Consider the following 17,232-nt stretch of genomic DNA (forward strand, 5'->3'; position numbering starts at 1 on the left):
GGTCACAAGAAAGCAAGTTGAAGAAAGGAGCTCAAGGGCACTGTAATTCACAAACCTGCAGAGTTATAAATGACAGCTATCGTCCAAAAATAGACTGAAGTAAGGCTGCCAAGAGGACTTGAAAGCGGGGCAGAATTGCAGGAAACCGATTTCAGGAGGTAGACTGGAATTGCATTGAAAGCATAGGAAAAGAGGCAGAACGTCCACAATGATGCACTTGGCCAAAAAGTGTGTATGCGTTTTTTCCTGAATATATTCAGGAAAAAACGCATACGCCCTTTTTGGCCAACCAAGCAAGCTTGCAAAGGAAATCTGCACTACAATGAAGTCTCACTTCCCCCTGGTCAAAAGGGCCATCTGAAAAAAGTGTAAAATCCAGAAAGGCAGGACAGGCCATGGAGAACTGGGAGCCTTGTTATGCTGATGGGCGGGATGTAAATTGCCAACAACCACTGGGGAGAAGTGTATGGTGTTTCCTGAAACATCTAAAAAACAAAGCAACAGAGCCTAGGGCACTTCCACTTATGGTCCTATAGCTTAGGGAAATTAAAATCAAAAAGACACAGCCACCCCAAAGTTTGGAACGGCTCTGTTTACAAGAACCTCGTTTACAGTACAAGTTCAACATCGCAGAAAGTGAAAAATGGATAAAGAAGTTGTGGTATTCACTTACAAAGCAATATCACTCAGCAATGAAATCTATGTCATCAGGCCCTTAGCAGCACAATGAGTGGATTCAGGTATGATGATTCTAACTGAAATAAGTCACACAGAAAAAGAAACATCATAAGATATCAGTAATACACGGAATGGAAACTTGGCTACACAGGAACTGAATTACAGAACAGAACAGGGTCTCAAATTTAGAAAACCAACTTATGCTTGCTTAAGGGGAAAGGTGAGTTGGGGTGCTGCATAAAACCAGAGATTGAAATGAGCACAGATAAAGTTCCTTAAGTCAAATATGGAATAGACAAGAGCTACTCCTTGCTCAACGAAATGGACTCAACACCGCATATTAAACGTCTAAGAATGTACCTGACTAGTAAGTATCTTAAAACCTATGGATTGCTATGTCTCCGAAAGAGAATCAAGCATGTGTACAGGGGCATAAACGCAGCAGTGATAGGATTGGAGAGGTTCGGTGAGCAAATGAAGACCCTTTGAAGTCATATTGCATGGTACCCATTACATGGGTCTTAACTCTCCAGGTTTAAGGTATTCTTCCTTCAGCTAAAACATGCATGTGGAACCCAAGTATGATCAACCATGTGAACGGGAGACGTGTTCAAATATGTCTCAGTTTTCCTCCCCTGGTACTCGGGTGCAACATTCCAGACGCTTTACTAACACTCTCCCCACTTGGAGAGTCAGCGCCTTTAACCTCCTGTTTGGCCCAGTTTGCAATTTCTGCGGAAGATGAACAGGAATAGCGAGAACCAATGAGAGACTAGCTGGAGGTGTTTGGACGGGCAAATTTAACTCTCATTTCCCACCAGGAAGAGGAAATAACCAAAGGCTCAGCGTGCCGTGCCGGAACCAGATTAGGGCCTGAAGCCATCCTGCGGTGTTGCGGCCAGGTCACAAGAAAGCAAGTTGAAGAAAGGAGCTCAGGGGCACTGTAATTCACAAACCTGCAGAGTTATAAATGACAGCTATCGTCCAAAAATAGACTGAAGTAAGGCTGCCAAGAGGACTTGAAATCGGGGCACAATTGCAGGAAACCGATTTCAGGAGGTAGACTGGAATTGCATTGAAAGCATAGGAAAAGAGGCAGAACGTCCACAATGATGCACTTGGCCAAAAAGGGCGTATGCGTTTTTTCCTGAATATATTCAGGAAAAAACGCATACGCCCTTTTTGGCCAACCAAGCAAGCTTGCAAAGGAAATCTGCACTACAATGAAGTCTCACTTCCCCCCGGTCAAAAGGGCCATCTGAAAAAAGTGTAAAATCCAGAAAGGCAGGACAGGCCATGGAGAACTGGGAGCCTTGTTATGCTGATGGGCGGGATGTAAATTGCCAACAACCACTCGGGAGAAGTGTATGGTGTTTCCTGAAACATCTAAAAAACAAAGCAACAGAACCTAGGGCACTTCCACTTATGGTCCTATAGCTTAGGGAAATTAAAATCAAAAAGACACAGCCACCCCAAAGTTTGGAACGGCTCTGTTTACAAGAACCTCGTTTACAGTACAAGTTCAACATCGCAGAAAGTGAAAAATGGATAAAGAAGTTGTGGTATTCACTTACAAAGCAATATCACTCAGCAATGAAATCTATGTCATCAGGCCCTTAGCAGCACAATGAGTGGATTCAGGTATGATGATTCTAACTGAAATAAGTCACACAGAAAAAGAAACATCATAAGATATCAGTAATACACGGAATGGAAACTTGGCTACACAGGAACTGAATTACAGAACAGAACTGGGTCACAAATTTAGAAAACCAACTTATGCTTGCTTAAGGGTAAAGGTGAGTTGGGGTGCTGCATAAAACCAGAGATTGAAATGAGCACAGATAAAGTTCCTTAAGCCAAATATGGAATAGACAAGAGCTACTCCTTGCTCAACGAAATGGACTCAACACCGCATATTAAACGCCTAAGAATGTACCTGACTTGTAAGTATCTTAAAACCTATGGATTGCTATGTCTCCGAAAGAGAATCAAGCATGTGTACAGGGGCATAAACGCAGCAGTGATAGGATTGGAGAGGTTCGGTGAGCAAATGAAGACCCTTTGAAGTCATATTGCATGGTACCCATTCCACGGGTTTCAACTACCCAGGTTTAAGGTATTCTTCCTTCAGCTAAAACATGCATGTGGAACCTAGAGTATGATCAACCATGTGATCGGGAGACGTGTTCAAATATGTCTCAGTTTTCCTCCCCTGGTACTCGGGTGCAACATTCCAGACGCTTTACTAACACTCTCCCCACTTGGAGAGTCAGTCCCTTTAACCTCCTGTTTGGCCCAGTTTGCAATTTCTGCGGAAGATGAACAGGAATAGCAAGAACCAATGAGAGGCTAGCTGGAGGTGTCTGGACGGGCAAATTTAACTCTCATTTCCCACCAGGAAGAGGAAATAACCAAAGGCTCAGCGTGCCGTGCCGGAACCAGATTAGGGCCTGAAGCCATCCTGCGGTGTTGCGGCCAGGTCACAAGAAAGCAAGTTGAAGAAAGGAGCTCAGGGGCACTGTAATTCACAAACCTGCAGAGTTATAAATGACAGCTATCGTCCAAAAATAGACTGAAGTAAGGCTGCCAACAGGACTTGAAAGCGGGGCAGAATTGCAGGAAACCGATTTCAGGAGGTAGACTGGAATTGCATTGAAAGCATAGGAAAAGAGGCAGAACGTCCACAATGATGCACTTGGCCAAAAAGGGCGTATGCGTTTTTTCCTGAATATATTCAGGAAAAAACGCATACGCCCTTTTTGGCCAACCAAGCAAGCTTGCAAAGGAAATCTGCACTACAATGAAGTCTCACTTCCCCCCGGTCAAAAGGGCCATCTGAAAAAAGTGTAAAATCCAGAAAGGCAGGACAGGCCATGGAGAACTGGGAGCCTTGTTATGCTGATGGGCGGGATGTAAATTGCCAACAGACACTCGGGAGAAGTGTATGGTGTTTCCTGAAACATCTAAAAAACAAAGCAACAGAGCCTAGGGCACTTCCACTTATGGTCCTATAGCTTAGGGAAATTAAAATCAAAAAGACACAGCCACCCCAAAGTTTGGGACGCCTCTGTTTACAAGAACCTCGTTTACAGTACAAGTTCAACATCGCAGAAAGTGAAAAATGGATAAAGAAGTTGTGGTATTCACTTACAAAGCAATATCACTCAGCAATGAAATCTATGTCATCAGGCCCTTAGCAGCACAATGAGTGGATTCAGGTATGATGATTCTAACTGAAATAAGTCACACAGAAAAAGAAACATCATAAGATATCAGTAATACACAGAATGGAAACTTGGCTACACAGGAACTGAATTACAGAACAGAACAGGGTCTCAAATTTAGAAAACCAACTTATGCTTGCTTAAGGGTAAAGGTGAGTTGGGGTGCTGCATAAAACCAGAGATTGAAATGAGCACAGATAAAGTTCCTTAAGTCAAATATGGAATAGACAAGAGCTACTCCTTGCTCAACGAAATGGACTCAACACCGCATATTAAACGCCTAAGAATGTACCTGACTAGTAAGTATCGTAAAACCTATGGATTGCTATGTCTCCAAAAGAGAATCAAGCATGTGTACAGGGGCATAAACGCAGCAGTGATAGGATTGGAGAGGTTCGGTGAGCAAATGAAGACCCTTTGAATTCATATTGCATGGTACCCATTACACGGGTCTCAACTCTCCAGGTTTAAGGTATTCTTCCTTCAGCTAAAACATGCATGTGGAACCCAAGTATGATCAACCATGTGAACGGGAGACGTGTTCAAATATGTCTCAGTTTTCCTCCCCTGGTACTCGGGTGCAACATTCCAGACGCTTTACTAACACTCTCCCCACTTGGAGAGTCAGTGCTTTAACCTCCTGTTTGGCCCAGTTTGCAATTTCTGCGGAAGATGAACAGGAATAGCGAGAACCAATGAGAGGCTAGCTGGAGGTGTCTGGACGGGCAAATTTACCTCTCATTTCCCACCAGGAAGAGGAAATAACCAAAGGCTCAGCGTGCCGTACCGGAACCAGATTAGGGCCTGAAGCCATCCTGCGGTGTTGCGGCCAGCTCAAAAGAAAGCGAGTTGAAGAAAGGAGCTCAGGGGCACTGTAATTCACAAACCTGCAGAGTTATAAATGACAGCTATCGTCCAAAAATATACTGAAGTAAGGCTGCCAAGAGGACTTGAAAGCGGGGCAGAATTGCAGGAAACCGATTTCAGGAGGTAGACTGGAATTGCATTGAAAGCATAGGAAAAGAGGCAGAACGTCCACAATGATGCACTTGGCCAAAAAGGGCGTATGCGTTTTTTCCTGAATATATTCAGGAAAAAACGCATACGCCCTTTTTGGCCAACCAAGCAAGCTTGCAAAGGAAATCTGCACTACAATGAAGTCTCACTTCCCCCTGGTCAAAAGGGCCATCTGAAAAAAATGTAAAATCCAGAAAGGCAGGACAGGCCATGGAGAACTTGGAGCCTTGTTATGCTGATGGGCGGGATGTAAATTGCCAACAACCACTTGGGAGAAGTGTATGGTGTTTCCTAAAACATCTAAAAAACAAAGCAACAGAACCTAGGGCACTTCCACTTATGGTCCTATAGATTAGGGATATTAAAATCAAAAAGACACAGCCACCCCAAAGTTTGGAACGGCTCTGTTTACAAGAACCTCGTTTACAGTACAAGTTCAACATCGCAGAAAGTGAAAAATGGATAAAGAAGTTGTGGTATTTACTTACAAAGCAATATCACTCAGCAATGAAATCTGTGTCATCAGGCCCTTAGCAGCACAATGAGTGGATTCAGGTATGATGATTCTAACTGAAGTAAGTCACACAGAAAAAGAAACATCATAAGATATCAGTAATACACGGAATGTAAACTTGGCTACACAGGAACTGAATTACAGAACAGAACAGGGTCTCAAATTTAGAAAACCAACTTATGCTTGCTTAAGGGTAAAGGTGAGTTGGGGTGCTGCATAAAACCAGAGATTGAAATGAGCACAGATAAAGTTCCTTAAGTCAAATATGGAATAGACAAGAGCTACTCCTTGCTCAACGAAATGGACTCAACACCGCATATTAAACGCCTAAGAATGTACCTGACTAGTAAGTATCTTAAAACCTATGGATTGCTATGTCTCCGAAAGAGAATCAAGCATGTGTACAGGGGCATAAACGCAGCAGTGATAGGATTGGAGAGGTTCGGTGAGCAAATGAAGACCCTTTGAAGTCATATTGCATGGTATCCATTACACGGGTCTTAACTCTCCAGGTTTAAGGTATTCTTCCTTCAGCTAAAACATGCATGTGGAACCCAAGAATGATCAACCATGTGAACGGGAGACGTGTTCAAATATGTCTCAGTTTTCCTCCCCTGGTACTCGGGTGCAACATTCCAGACGCTTTACTAACACTCTCCCCACTTGGAGAGTCAGCGCCTTTAACCTCCTGTTTGGCCCAGTTTGCAATTTCTGCGGAAGATGAACAGGAATAGCGAGAACCAATGAGAGACTAGCTGGAGGTGTCTGGACGGGCAAATTTAACTCTCATTTCCCACCAGGAAGAGGAAATAACCAAAGGCTCAGCGTGCCGTGCCGGAACCAGATTAGGGCCTGAAGCCATCCTGCGGTGTTGCAGCCAGGTCACAAGAAAGCAAGTTGAAGAAAGGAGCTCAAGGGCACTGTAATTCACAAACCTGCAGAGTTATAAATGACAGCTATCGTCCAAGAATAGACTGAAGTAAGGCTGCCAAGAGGACTTGAAAGTGGGGCAGAATTGCAGGAAACCGATTTCAGGAGGTAGACTGGAATTGCATTGAAAGCATAGGAAAAGAGGCAGAACGTCCACAATGATGCACTTGGCCAAAAAGTGTGTATGCGTTTTTTCCTGAATATATTCAGGAAAAAACGCATACGCCCTTTTTGGCCAACCAAGCAAGCTTGCAAAGGAAATCTGCACTACAATGAAGTCTCACTTCCCCCTGGTCAAAAGGGCCATCTGAAAAAAGTGTAAAATCCAGAAAGGCAGGACAGGCCATGGAGAACTGGGAGCCTTGTTATGCTGATGGGCGGGATGTAAATTGCCAACAACCACTGGGGAGAAGTGTATGGTGTTTCCTGAAACATCTAAAAAACAAAGCAACAGAGCCTAGGGCACTTCCACTTATGGTCCTATAGCTTAGGGAAATTAAAATCAAAAAGACACAGCCACCCCAAAGTTTGGAACGGCTCTGTTTACAAGAACCTCGTTTACAGTACAAGTTCAACATCGCAGAAAGTGAAAAATGGATAAAGAAGTTGTGGTATTCACTTACAAAGCAATATCACTCAGCAATGAAATCTATGTCATCAGGCCCTTAGCAGCACAATGAGTGGATTCAGGTATGATGATTCTAACTGAAATAAGTCACACAGAAAAAGAAACATCATAAGATATCAGTAATACACGGAATGGAAACTTGGCTACACAGGAACTGAATTACAGAACAGAACAGGGTCTCAAATTTAGAAAACCAACTTATGCTTGCTTAAGGGGAAAGGTGAGTTGGGGTGCTGCATAAAACCAGAGATTGAAATGAGCACAGATAAAGTTCCTTAAGTCAAATATGGAATAGACAAGAGCTACTCCTTGCTCAACGAAATGGACTCAACACCGCATATTAAACGTCTAAGAATGTACCTGACTAGTAAGTATCTTAAAACCTATGGATTGCTATGTCTCCGAAAGAGAATCAAGCATGTGTACAGGGGCATAAACGCAGCAGTGATAGGATTGGAGAGGTTCGGTGAGCAAATGAAGACCCTTTGAAGTCATATTGCATGGTACCCATTACACGGGTCTTAACTCTCCAGGTTTAAGGTATTCTTCCTTCAGCTAAAACATGCATGTGGAACCCAAGTATGATCAACCATGTGAACGGGAGACGTGTTCAAATATGTCTCAGTTTTCCTCCCCTGGTACTCGGGTGCAACATTCCAGACGCTTTACTAACACTCTCCCCACTTGGAGAGTCAGCGCCTTTAACCTCCTGTTTGGCCCAGTTTGCAATTTCTGCGGAAGATGAACAGGAATAGCGAGAACCAATGAGAGACTAGCTGGAGGTGTTTGGACGGGCAAATTTAACTCTCATTTCCCACCAGGAAGAGGAAATAACCAAAGGCTCAGCGTGCCGTGCCGGAACCAGATTAGGGCCTGAAGCCATCCTGCGGTGTTGCGGCCAGGTCACAAGAAAGCAAGTTGAAGAAAGGAGCTCAGGGGCACTGTAATTCACAAACCTGCAGAGTTATAAATGACAGCTATCGTCCAAAAATAGACTGAAGTAAGGCTGCCAAGAGGACTTGAAATCGGGGCAGAATTGCAGGAAACCGATTTCAGGAGGTAGACTGGAATTGCATTGAAAGCATAGGAAAAGAGGCAGAACGTCCACAATGATGCACTTGGCCAAAAAGGGCGTATGCGTTTTTTCCTGAATATATTCAGGAAAAAACGCATACGCCCTTTTTGGCCAACCAAGCAAGCTTGCAAAGGAAATCTGCACTACAATGAAGTCTCACTTCCCCCCGGTCAAAAGGGCCATCTGAAAAAAGTGTAAAATCCAGAAAGGCAGGACAGGCCATGGAGAACTGGGAGCCTTGTTATGCTGATGGGCGGGATGTAAATTGCCAACAACCACTCGGGAGAAGTGTATGGTGTTTCCTGAAACATCTAAAAAACAAAGCAACAGAACCTAGGGCACTTCCACTTATGGTCCTATAGCTTAGGGAAATTAAAATCAAAAAGACACAGCCACCCCAAAGTTTGGAACGGCTCTGTTTACAAGAACCTCGTTTACAGTACAAGTTCAACATCGCAGAAAGTGAAAAATGGATAAAGAAGTTGTGGTATTCACTTACAAAGCAATATCACTCAGCAATGAAATCTATGTCATCAGGCCCTTAGCAGCACAATGAGTGGATTCAGGTATGATGATTCTAACTGAAATAAGTCACACAGAAAAAGAAACATCATAAGATATCAGTAATACACGGAATGGAAACTTGGCTACACAGGAACTGAATTACAGAACAGAACTGGGTCACAAATTTAGAAAAACAACTTATGCTTGCTTAAGGGTAAAGGTGAGTTGGGGTGCTGCATAAAACCAGAGATTGAAATGAGCACAGATAAAGTTCCTTAAGCCAAATATGGAATAGACAAGAGCTACTCCTTGCTCAACGAAATGGACTCAACACCGCATATTAAACGCCTAAGAATGTACCTGACTTGTAAGTATCTTAAAACCTATGGATTGCTATGTCTCCGAAAGAGAATCAAGCATGTGTACAGGGGCATAAACGCAGCAGTGATAGGATTGGAGAGGTTCGGTGAGCAAATGAAGACCCTTTGAAGTCATATTGCATGGTACCCATTCCACGGGTTTCAACTACCCAGGTTTAAGGTATTCTTCCTTCAGCTAAAACATGCATGTGGAACCTAGAGTATGATCAACCATGTGATCGGGAGACGTGTTCAAATATGTCTCAGTTTTCCTCCCCTGGTACTCGGGTGCAACATTCCAGACGCTTTACTAACACTCTCCCCACTTGGAGAGTCAGTCCCTTTAACCTCCTGTTTGGCCCAGTTTGCAATTTCTGCGGAAGATGAACAGGAATAGCAAGAACCAATGAGAGGCTAGCTGGAGGTGTCTGGACGGGCAAATTTAACTCTCATTTCCCACTAGGAAGAGGAAATAACCAAAGGCTCAGCGTGCCGTGCCGGAACCAGATTAGGGCCTGAAGCCATCCTGCGGTGTTGCGGCCAGGTCACAAGAAAGCAAGTTGAAGAAAGGAGCTCAGGGGCACTGTAATTCACAAACCTGCAGAGTTATAAATGACAGCTATCGTCCAAAAATAGACTGAAGTAAGGCTGCCAACAGGACTTGAAAGCGGGGCAGAATTGCAGGAAACCGATTTCAGGAGGTAGACTGGAATTGCATTGAAAGCATAGGAAAAGAGGCAGAACGTCCACAATGATGCACTTGGCCAAAAAGGGCGTATGCGTTTTTTCCTGAATATATTCAGGAAAAAACGCATACGCCCTTTTTGGCCAACCAAGCAAGCTTGCAAAGGAAATCTGCACTACAATGAAGTCTCACTTCCCCCCGGTCAAAAGGGCCATCTGAAAAAAGTGTAAAATCCAGAAAGGCAGGACAGGCCATGGAGAACTGGGAGCCTTGTTATGCTGATGGGCGGGATGTAAATTGCCAACAGACACTCGGGAGAAGTGTATGGTGTTTCCTGAAACATCTAAAAAACAAAGCAACAGAGCCTAGGGCACTTCCACTTATGGTCCTATAGCTTAGGGAAATTAAAATCAAAAAGACACAGCCACCCCAAAGTTTGGGACGCCTCTGTTTACAAGAACCTCGTTTACAGTACAAGTTCAACATCGCAGAAAGTGAAAAATGGATAAAGAAGTTGTGGTATTCACTTACAAAGCAATATCACTCAGCAATGAAATCTATGTCATCAGGCCCTTAGCAGCACAATGAGTGGATTCAGGTATGATGATTCTAACTGAAATAAGTCACACAGAAAAAGAAACATCATAAGATATCAGTAATACACAGAATGGAAACTTGGCTACACAGGAACTGAATTACAGAACAGAACAGGGTCTCAAATTTAGAAAAACAACTTATGCTTGCTTAAGGGTAAAGGTGAGATGGGGTGCTGCATAAAACCAGAGATTGAAATGAGCACAGATGAAGTTCCTTAAGCCAAATATGGAATAGACAAGAGCTACTCCTTGCTCAACGAAATGGACTCAACACCGCATATTAAACGCCTAAGAATGTGCCTGACTTGTAAGTATCTTAAAACCTATGGATTGCTATGTCTCCGAAAGAGAATCAAGCATGTGTACAGGGGCATAAACGCAGCAGTGATAGGATTGGAGAGGTTCGGTGAGCAAATGAAGACCCTTTGAAGTCATATTGCATGGTACCCATTCCACGGGTTTCAACTACCCAGGTTTAAGGTATTCTTCCTTCAGCTAAAACATGCATGTGGAACCTAGAGTATGATCAACCATGTGATCAGGAGACGTGTTCAAATATGTCTCAGTTTTCCTCCCCTGGTACTCGGGTGCAACATTCCAGACGCTTTACTAACACTCTCCCCACTTGGAGAGTCAGTCCCTTTAACCTCCTGTTTGGCCCAGTTTGCAATTTCTGCGGAAGATGAACAGGAATAGCAAGAACCAATGAGAGGCTAGCTGGAGGTGTCTGGACGGGCAAATTTAACTCTCATTTCCCACCAGGAAGAGGAAATAACCAAAGGCTCAGCGTGCCGTGCCGGAACCAGATTAGGGCCTGAAGCCATCCTGCGGTGTTGCGGCCAGGTCACAAGAAAGCAAGTTGAAGAAAGGAGCTCAGGGGCACTGTAATTCACAAACCTGCAGAGTTATAAATGACAGCTATCGTCCAAAAATAGACTGAAGTAAGGCTGCCAACAGGACTTGAAAGCGGGGCAGAATTGCAGGAAACCGATTTCAGGAGGTAGACTGGAATTGCATTGAAAGCATAGGAAAAGAGGCAGAACGTCCACAATGATGCACTTGGCCAAAAAGGGCGTATGCGTTTTTTCCTGAATATATTCAGGAAAAAACGCATACGCCCTTTTTGGCCAACCAAGCAAGCTTGCAAAGGAAATCTGCACTACAATGAAGTCTCACTTCCCCCCGGTCAAAAGGGCCATCTGAAAAAAGTGTAAAATCCAGAAAGGCAGGACAGGCCATGGAGAACTGGGAGCCTTGTTATGCTGATGGGCGGGATGTAAATTGCCAACAGACACTCGGGAGAAGTGTATGGTGTTTCCTGAAACATCTAAAAAACAAAGCAACAGAGCCTAGGGCACTTCCACTTATGGTCCTATAGCTTAGGGAAATTAAAATCAAAAAGACACAGCCACCCCAAAGTTTGGGACGCCTCTGTTTACAAGAACCTCGTTTACAGTACAAGTTCAACATCGCAGAAAGTGAAAAATGGATAAAGAAGTTGTGGTATTCACTTACAAAGCAATATCACTCAGCAATGAAATCTATGTCATCAGGCCCTTAGCAGCACAATGAGTGGATTCAGGTATGATGATTCTAACTGAAATAAGTCACACAGAAAAAGAAACATCATAAGATATCAGTAATACACAGAATGGAAACTTGGCTACACAGGAACTGAATTACAGAACAGAACAGGGTCTCAAATTTAGAAAAACAACTTATGCTTGCTTAAGGGTAAAGGTGAGATGGGGTGCTGCATAAAACCAGAGATTGAAATGAGCACAGATAAAGTTCCTTAAGCCAAATATGGAATAGACAAGAGCTACTCCTTGCTCAACGAAATGGACTCAACACCGCATATTAAACGCCTAAGAATGTGCCTGACTTGTAAGTATCTTAAAACCTATGGATTGCTATGTCTCCGAAAGAGAATCAAGCATGTGTACAGGGGCATAAACGCAGCAGTGATAGGATTGGAGAGGTTCGGTGAGCAAATGAAGACCCTTTGAAGTCATATTGCATGGTACCCATTCCACGGGTTTCAACTACCCAGGTTTAAGGTATTCTTCCTTCAGCTAAAACATGCATGTGGAACCTAGAGTATGATCAACCATGTGATCAGGAGACGTGTTCAAATATGTCTCAGTTTTCCTCCCCTGGTACTCGGGTACAACATTCCAGACGCTTTACTAACACTCTCCCCACTTGGAGAGTCAGTCCCTTTAACCTCCTGTTTGGCCCAGTTTGCAATTTCTGCGGAAGATGAACAGGAATAGCGAGAACCAATGAGAGGCTAGCTGGAGGTGTCTGGACGGGCAAATTTAACTCTCATTTCCCACCAGGAAGAGGAATTAACCAAAGGCTCAGCATGCCGGGCCGGAACCAGATTAGGGCCTGAAGCCATCCTGCGGTGTTGCGGCCAGGTCACAAGAAAGCGAGTTGAAGAAAGGAGCTCAGGGTCACTGTAATTCACAAACCTGCAGAGTTATAAATGACAGCTATCGTCCAAAAATAGACTGAAGTAAGGCTGCCAAGAGGACTTGAAAGCGGGGCAGAATTGCAGGAAACCGATTTCAGGAGGTAGACTGGACTTGCATTGAAAGCATAGGAAAAGAGGCAGAACGTCCACAATGATGCACTTGGGCAAAAAGGGCGTATGCGTTTTTTCCTGAATATATTCAGGAAAAAACGCATACGCCCTTTTTGGCCAACCAAGCAAGCTTGCAAAGGAAATCTGCACTACAATGAAGTCTCACTTCCCCCCGGTCAAAAGGGCCATCTGAAAAAAGTGTAAAATCCAGAAAGGCAGGACAGGCCATGGAGAACTGGGAGCCTTGTTATGCTGATGGGCGGGATGTAAATTGCCAACAACCACTTGGGAGAAGTGTATGGTGTTTCCTGAAACATCTAAAAAACAAAGCAACAGAGCCTAAGGCACTTCCACTTATGGTCCTATAGCTTAGGGAAATTAAAATCAAAAAGACACAGCCACCCCAAAGTTTGGAACGGCTCTGTTTACAAGAACCTCGTTTACAGTACAAGTTCAACATCGCAGAAAGTGAAAAATGGATAAAGAAGTTGTGGTATTCACTTACAAAGCAATATCACTCAGCAATGAAATCTCTGTCATCAGGCCCTTAGCAGCACAATGAGTGGATTCAGGTATGATGATTCTAACTGAAATAAGTCACACAGAAAAGGAAACATCATAAGATATCAGTAATACACGGAATGTAAACTTGGCTACACAGGAACTGAATTACAGAACAGAACAGGGTCTCAAATTTAGAAAACCAACTTATGCTTGCTTAAGGGTAAAGGTGAGTTGGGGTGCTGCATAAAACCAGAGATTGAAATGAGCAGAGATAAAGTTCCTTAAGCCAAATATGGAATAGACAAGAGCTACTCCTTGCTCAACGAAATGGACTCAACACCGCATATTAAACGCCTAAGAATGTACCTGACTTGTAAGTATCTTAAAACCTATGGATTGCTATGTCTCCGAAAGAGAATCAAGCATGTGTACAGGGGCATAAACGCAGCAGTGATAGGATTGGAGAGGTTCGGTGAGCAAATGAAGACCCTTTGAAGTCATATTCATGGTACCCATTCCACGGGTTTCAACTACCCAGATTTTAGGTATTCTTCCTTCAGCTAAAACATGCATGTGGAACCCAGAGTATGATCAACCATGTGATCGGGAGACGTGTTCAAATATGTCTCAGTTTTCCTCCCCTGGTACTCGGGTGCAACATTCCAGACGCTTTACTAACACTCTCCCCACTTGGAGAGTCAGCGCCTTTAACCTCCTGTTTGGCCCAGTTTGCAATTTCTGTGGAAGATGAACAGGAATAGCGAGAACCAATGAGAGACTAGCTGGAGGTGTCTGGATGGGCAAATTTAACTCTCATTTCCCACCAGTAAGAGGAATTAACCAAAGGCTCAGCATGCCGTGCCAGAACCACATTAGGGCCTGAAGACATCCTGCGGTGTTGCGGCCAGGTCACAAGAAAGCGAGTTGAAGAAAGGAGCCTAGGGGCACTGTAATTCACAAACCTGCAGACTTATAAATGACAGCTGTCATCCAAAAATAGACTGAAGTAAGGCTGCCAAGAGGACTTGAAAGCGGGGCAGAATTGCAGGAAACCGATTTCAGGAGGTAGACTGGAATTGCATTGAAAGCATAGGAAAAGAGGCAGAACGTCCACAATGATGCACTTGGCCAAAAAGGGCGTATGCGTTTTTTCCTGAATATATTCAGGAAAAAACGCATACGCCCTTTTTGGCCAACCAAGCAAGCTTGCAAAGGAAATCTGCACTACAATGAAGTCTCACTTGCCCCCGGTCAAAAGGGCCATCTGAAAAAAGTGTAAAATCCAGAAAGGCAGGACAGGCCATGGAGAACTGGGAGCCTTGTTATGCTGATGGGCGGGATGTAAATTGCCAACAGACACTCGGGAGAAGTGTATGGTGTTTCCTGAAACATCTAAAAAACAAAGCAACAGAGCCTAGGGCACTTCCACTTATGGTCCTATAGCTTAGGGAAATTAAAATCAAAAAGACACAGCCACCCCAAAGTTTGGGACGTCTCTGTTTACAAGAACCTCGTTTACCGTACAAGTTCAATATCGCAGAAAGTGAAAAATGGATAAAGAAGTTGTGGTACTTACGAACAATGCAGTATCAATCAGCAATGAAATCTATGTCATCAGGCCCGTACCAGCATAATGAGTGGATTCAGGTACGATGATTCTAACTGAAATAAGTCACACATAAAAAGAAACATCATAAGATATCACTAATACACGGAATGTAAACTGGCTACACAGGAACTGAATTCCAAAACAGAACAGGGTCTCAAATTTAGAAAACCAACTTATGCTTGCTTAAGGGGAAAGGTGAGTTGGGGTGCTGCATAAAACCAGAGATTGAAATGAGCACAGATAAAGTTCCTTAAGCCAAATATGGAATAGACAAGAGCTACTCCTTGCTCAACGAAATGGACTCAACACCGCATATTAAACGCCTAAGAATGTACCTGACTAGTAAGTATCTTAAAACCTATGGATTGCTATGTCTCCGAAAGAGAATCAGGCATGTGTACAGGGGCATAAACGCAGCAGTGATAGGATTGGAGAGGTTCGGTGAGCAAATGAAGACCCTTTGAAGTCATATTGCATGGTACCCATTCCACGGGTTTCAACTACCCAGGTTTAAGGTATTCTTCCTTCAGCTAAAACATGCATGTGGAACCTAGAGTATGATCAACCATGTGATCGGGAGACGTGTTCAAATATGTCTCAGTTTTCGTACCCTGGTACTCGGGTGCAACATTCCAAACGCTTTACTAACACTCTCCCGACTTGGAGAGTCAGTCCCTTTAACCTCCTGTTTGGCCCAGTTTGCAATTTCTGCGGAAGATGAACAGGAATAGCGAGAACCAATGAGAGACTAGCTGGAGGTGTCTGGATGGGCAAATTAACTCTCATTTCCCACCAGGAAGAGGAATTAACCAAAGGCTCAGCGTGCCGTGCCAGAACCAGATTAGGGCCTGAAGACATCCTGCGGTGTTGCGGCCAGGTCACAAGAAAGCGAGTTGAAGAAAGGAGCTCAGGGGCACTGTAATTCACAAACCTGCAGAGTTATAAATGACAGCTATCGTCCAAAAATAGACTGAAGTAAGGCTGCCAAGAGGACGTGAAAGCGGGGCCGAATTGCAGGAAACCGATTTTAGGAGGTAGACTGGAATTGCATTGAAAGCATAGGAAAAGAGGCAGAACGTCCACAATGATGCACTTGGCCAAAAAGGGTGTATGCGTTTTTTCCTGAATATATTCAGGAAAAAACGCATACGCCCTTTTTGGCCAACCAAGCAAGCTTGCAAAGGAAATCTGCACTACAATGAAGTCTCACTTCCCCCGGTCAAAAGGGCCATCTGAAAAAAGTGTAAAATCCAGAAAGGCAGGACAGGCCATGGAGAACTGGGAGCCTTGTTATGCTGATGGGCGGGATGTAAATTGCCAACAGACACTCGGGAGAAGTGTATGGTGTTTCCTGAAACATCTAAAAAACAAAGCAACAGAGCCTAGGGCACTGCCACTTATGGTCCTATAGCTTAGGGAAATTAAAATCAAAAAGACACAGCCACCCCAAAGTTTGGAACGGCTCTGTTTACAAGAACCTCGTTTACAGTACAAGTTCAACATCGCAGAAAGTGAAAAATGGATAAAGTAGTTGTGGTATTTACTTACAAAGCAATATCACTCAGCAATGAAATCTTTGTCATCAGGCCCGTAGCAGCATAATGAGTGGATTCAGGTACGATGTTTCTAACTGAAATAAGTCACACAGAAAAAGAAACATCATAAGATATCAGTAATACACGGAATGTAAACTTGGCTACACAGGAACTGAATTACAGAACAGAACAGGGTCTCAAATTTAGAAAACCAACTTCTGCTTGCTTCAGGGAAAGGTGAGATGGGGTGCTCCATAAAACCAGAGATTGAAATGAGCACAGATAAAGTTCCTTAAGCCAAATATGGAATAGACAAGAGCTACTCCTTGCTCAACGAAATGGACTCAACACCCCATATTAAACGCCTAAGAATATACCTGACTAGTAAGTACCTTAAAACCTATGGATTGCTATGTCTCCGAAAGAGAATCAAGCGTGTGTACTGGGGCATAAATGCAGCAGTGATAGGATTGGAGAGGTTCGGTGAGCAAATGAAGACCCTTTGAAGTCATACTGCATGGTACCCATTCCACGGGTCTCAACTCTCCAGGTTTAATGTATTCTTCCTTCAGCTAAAACATGCATGTGGAACCCAGAGTATGATCAACCATGTGATCGGGAGACGTGTTCAAATATGTCTCAGTTTTCCTCCCCTGGTACTCGGGTGCAACATTCCAGACGCTTTACTAACACTCTCCCCACTTGGAGAGTCAGCGCCTTTAACCTCCTGTTTGGCCCAGTTTGCAATTTCTACGGAGGATGAACAGGAATAGCGAGAACC

Source organism: Stenella coeruleoalba (assembly GCF_951394435.1).
Source record: "Stenella coeruleoalba genome assembly, chromosome: 6".
Classification (NCBI taxonomy): Eukaryota; Metazoa; Chordata; class Mammalia; order Artiodactyla; family Delphinidae; genus Stenella; species Stenella coeruleoalba.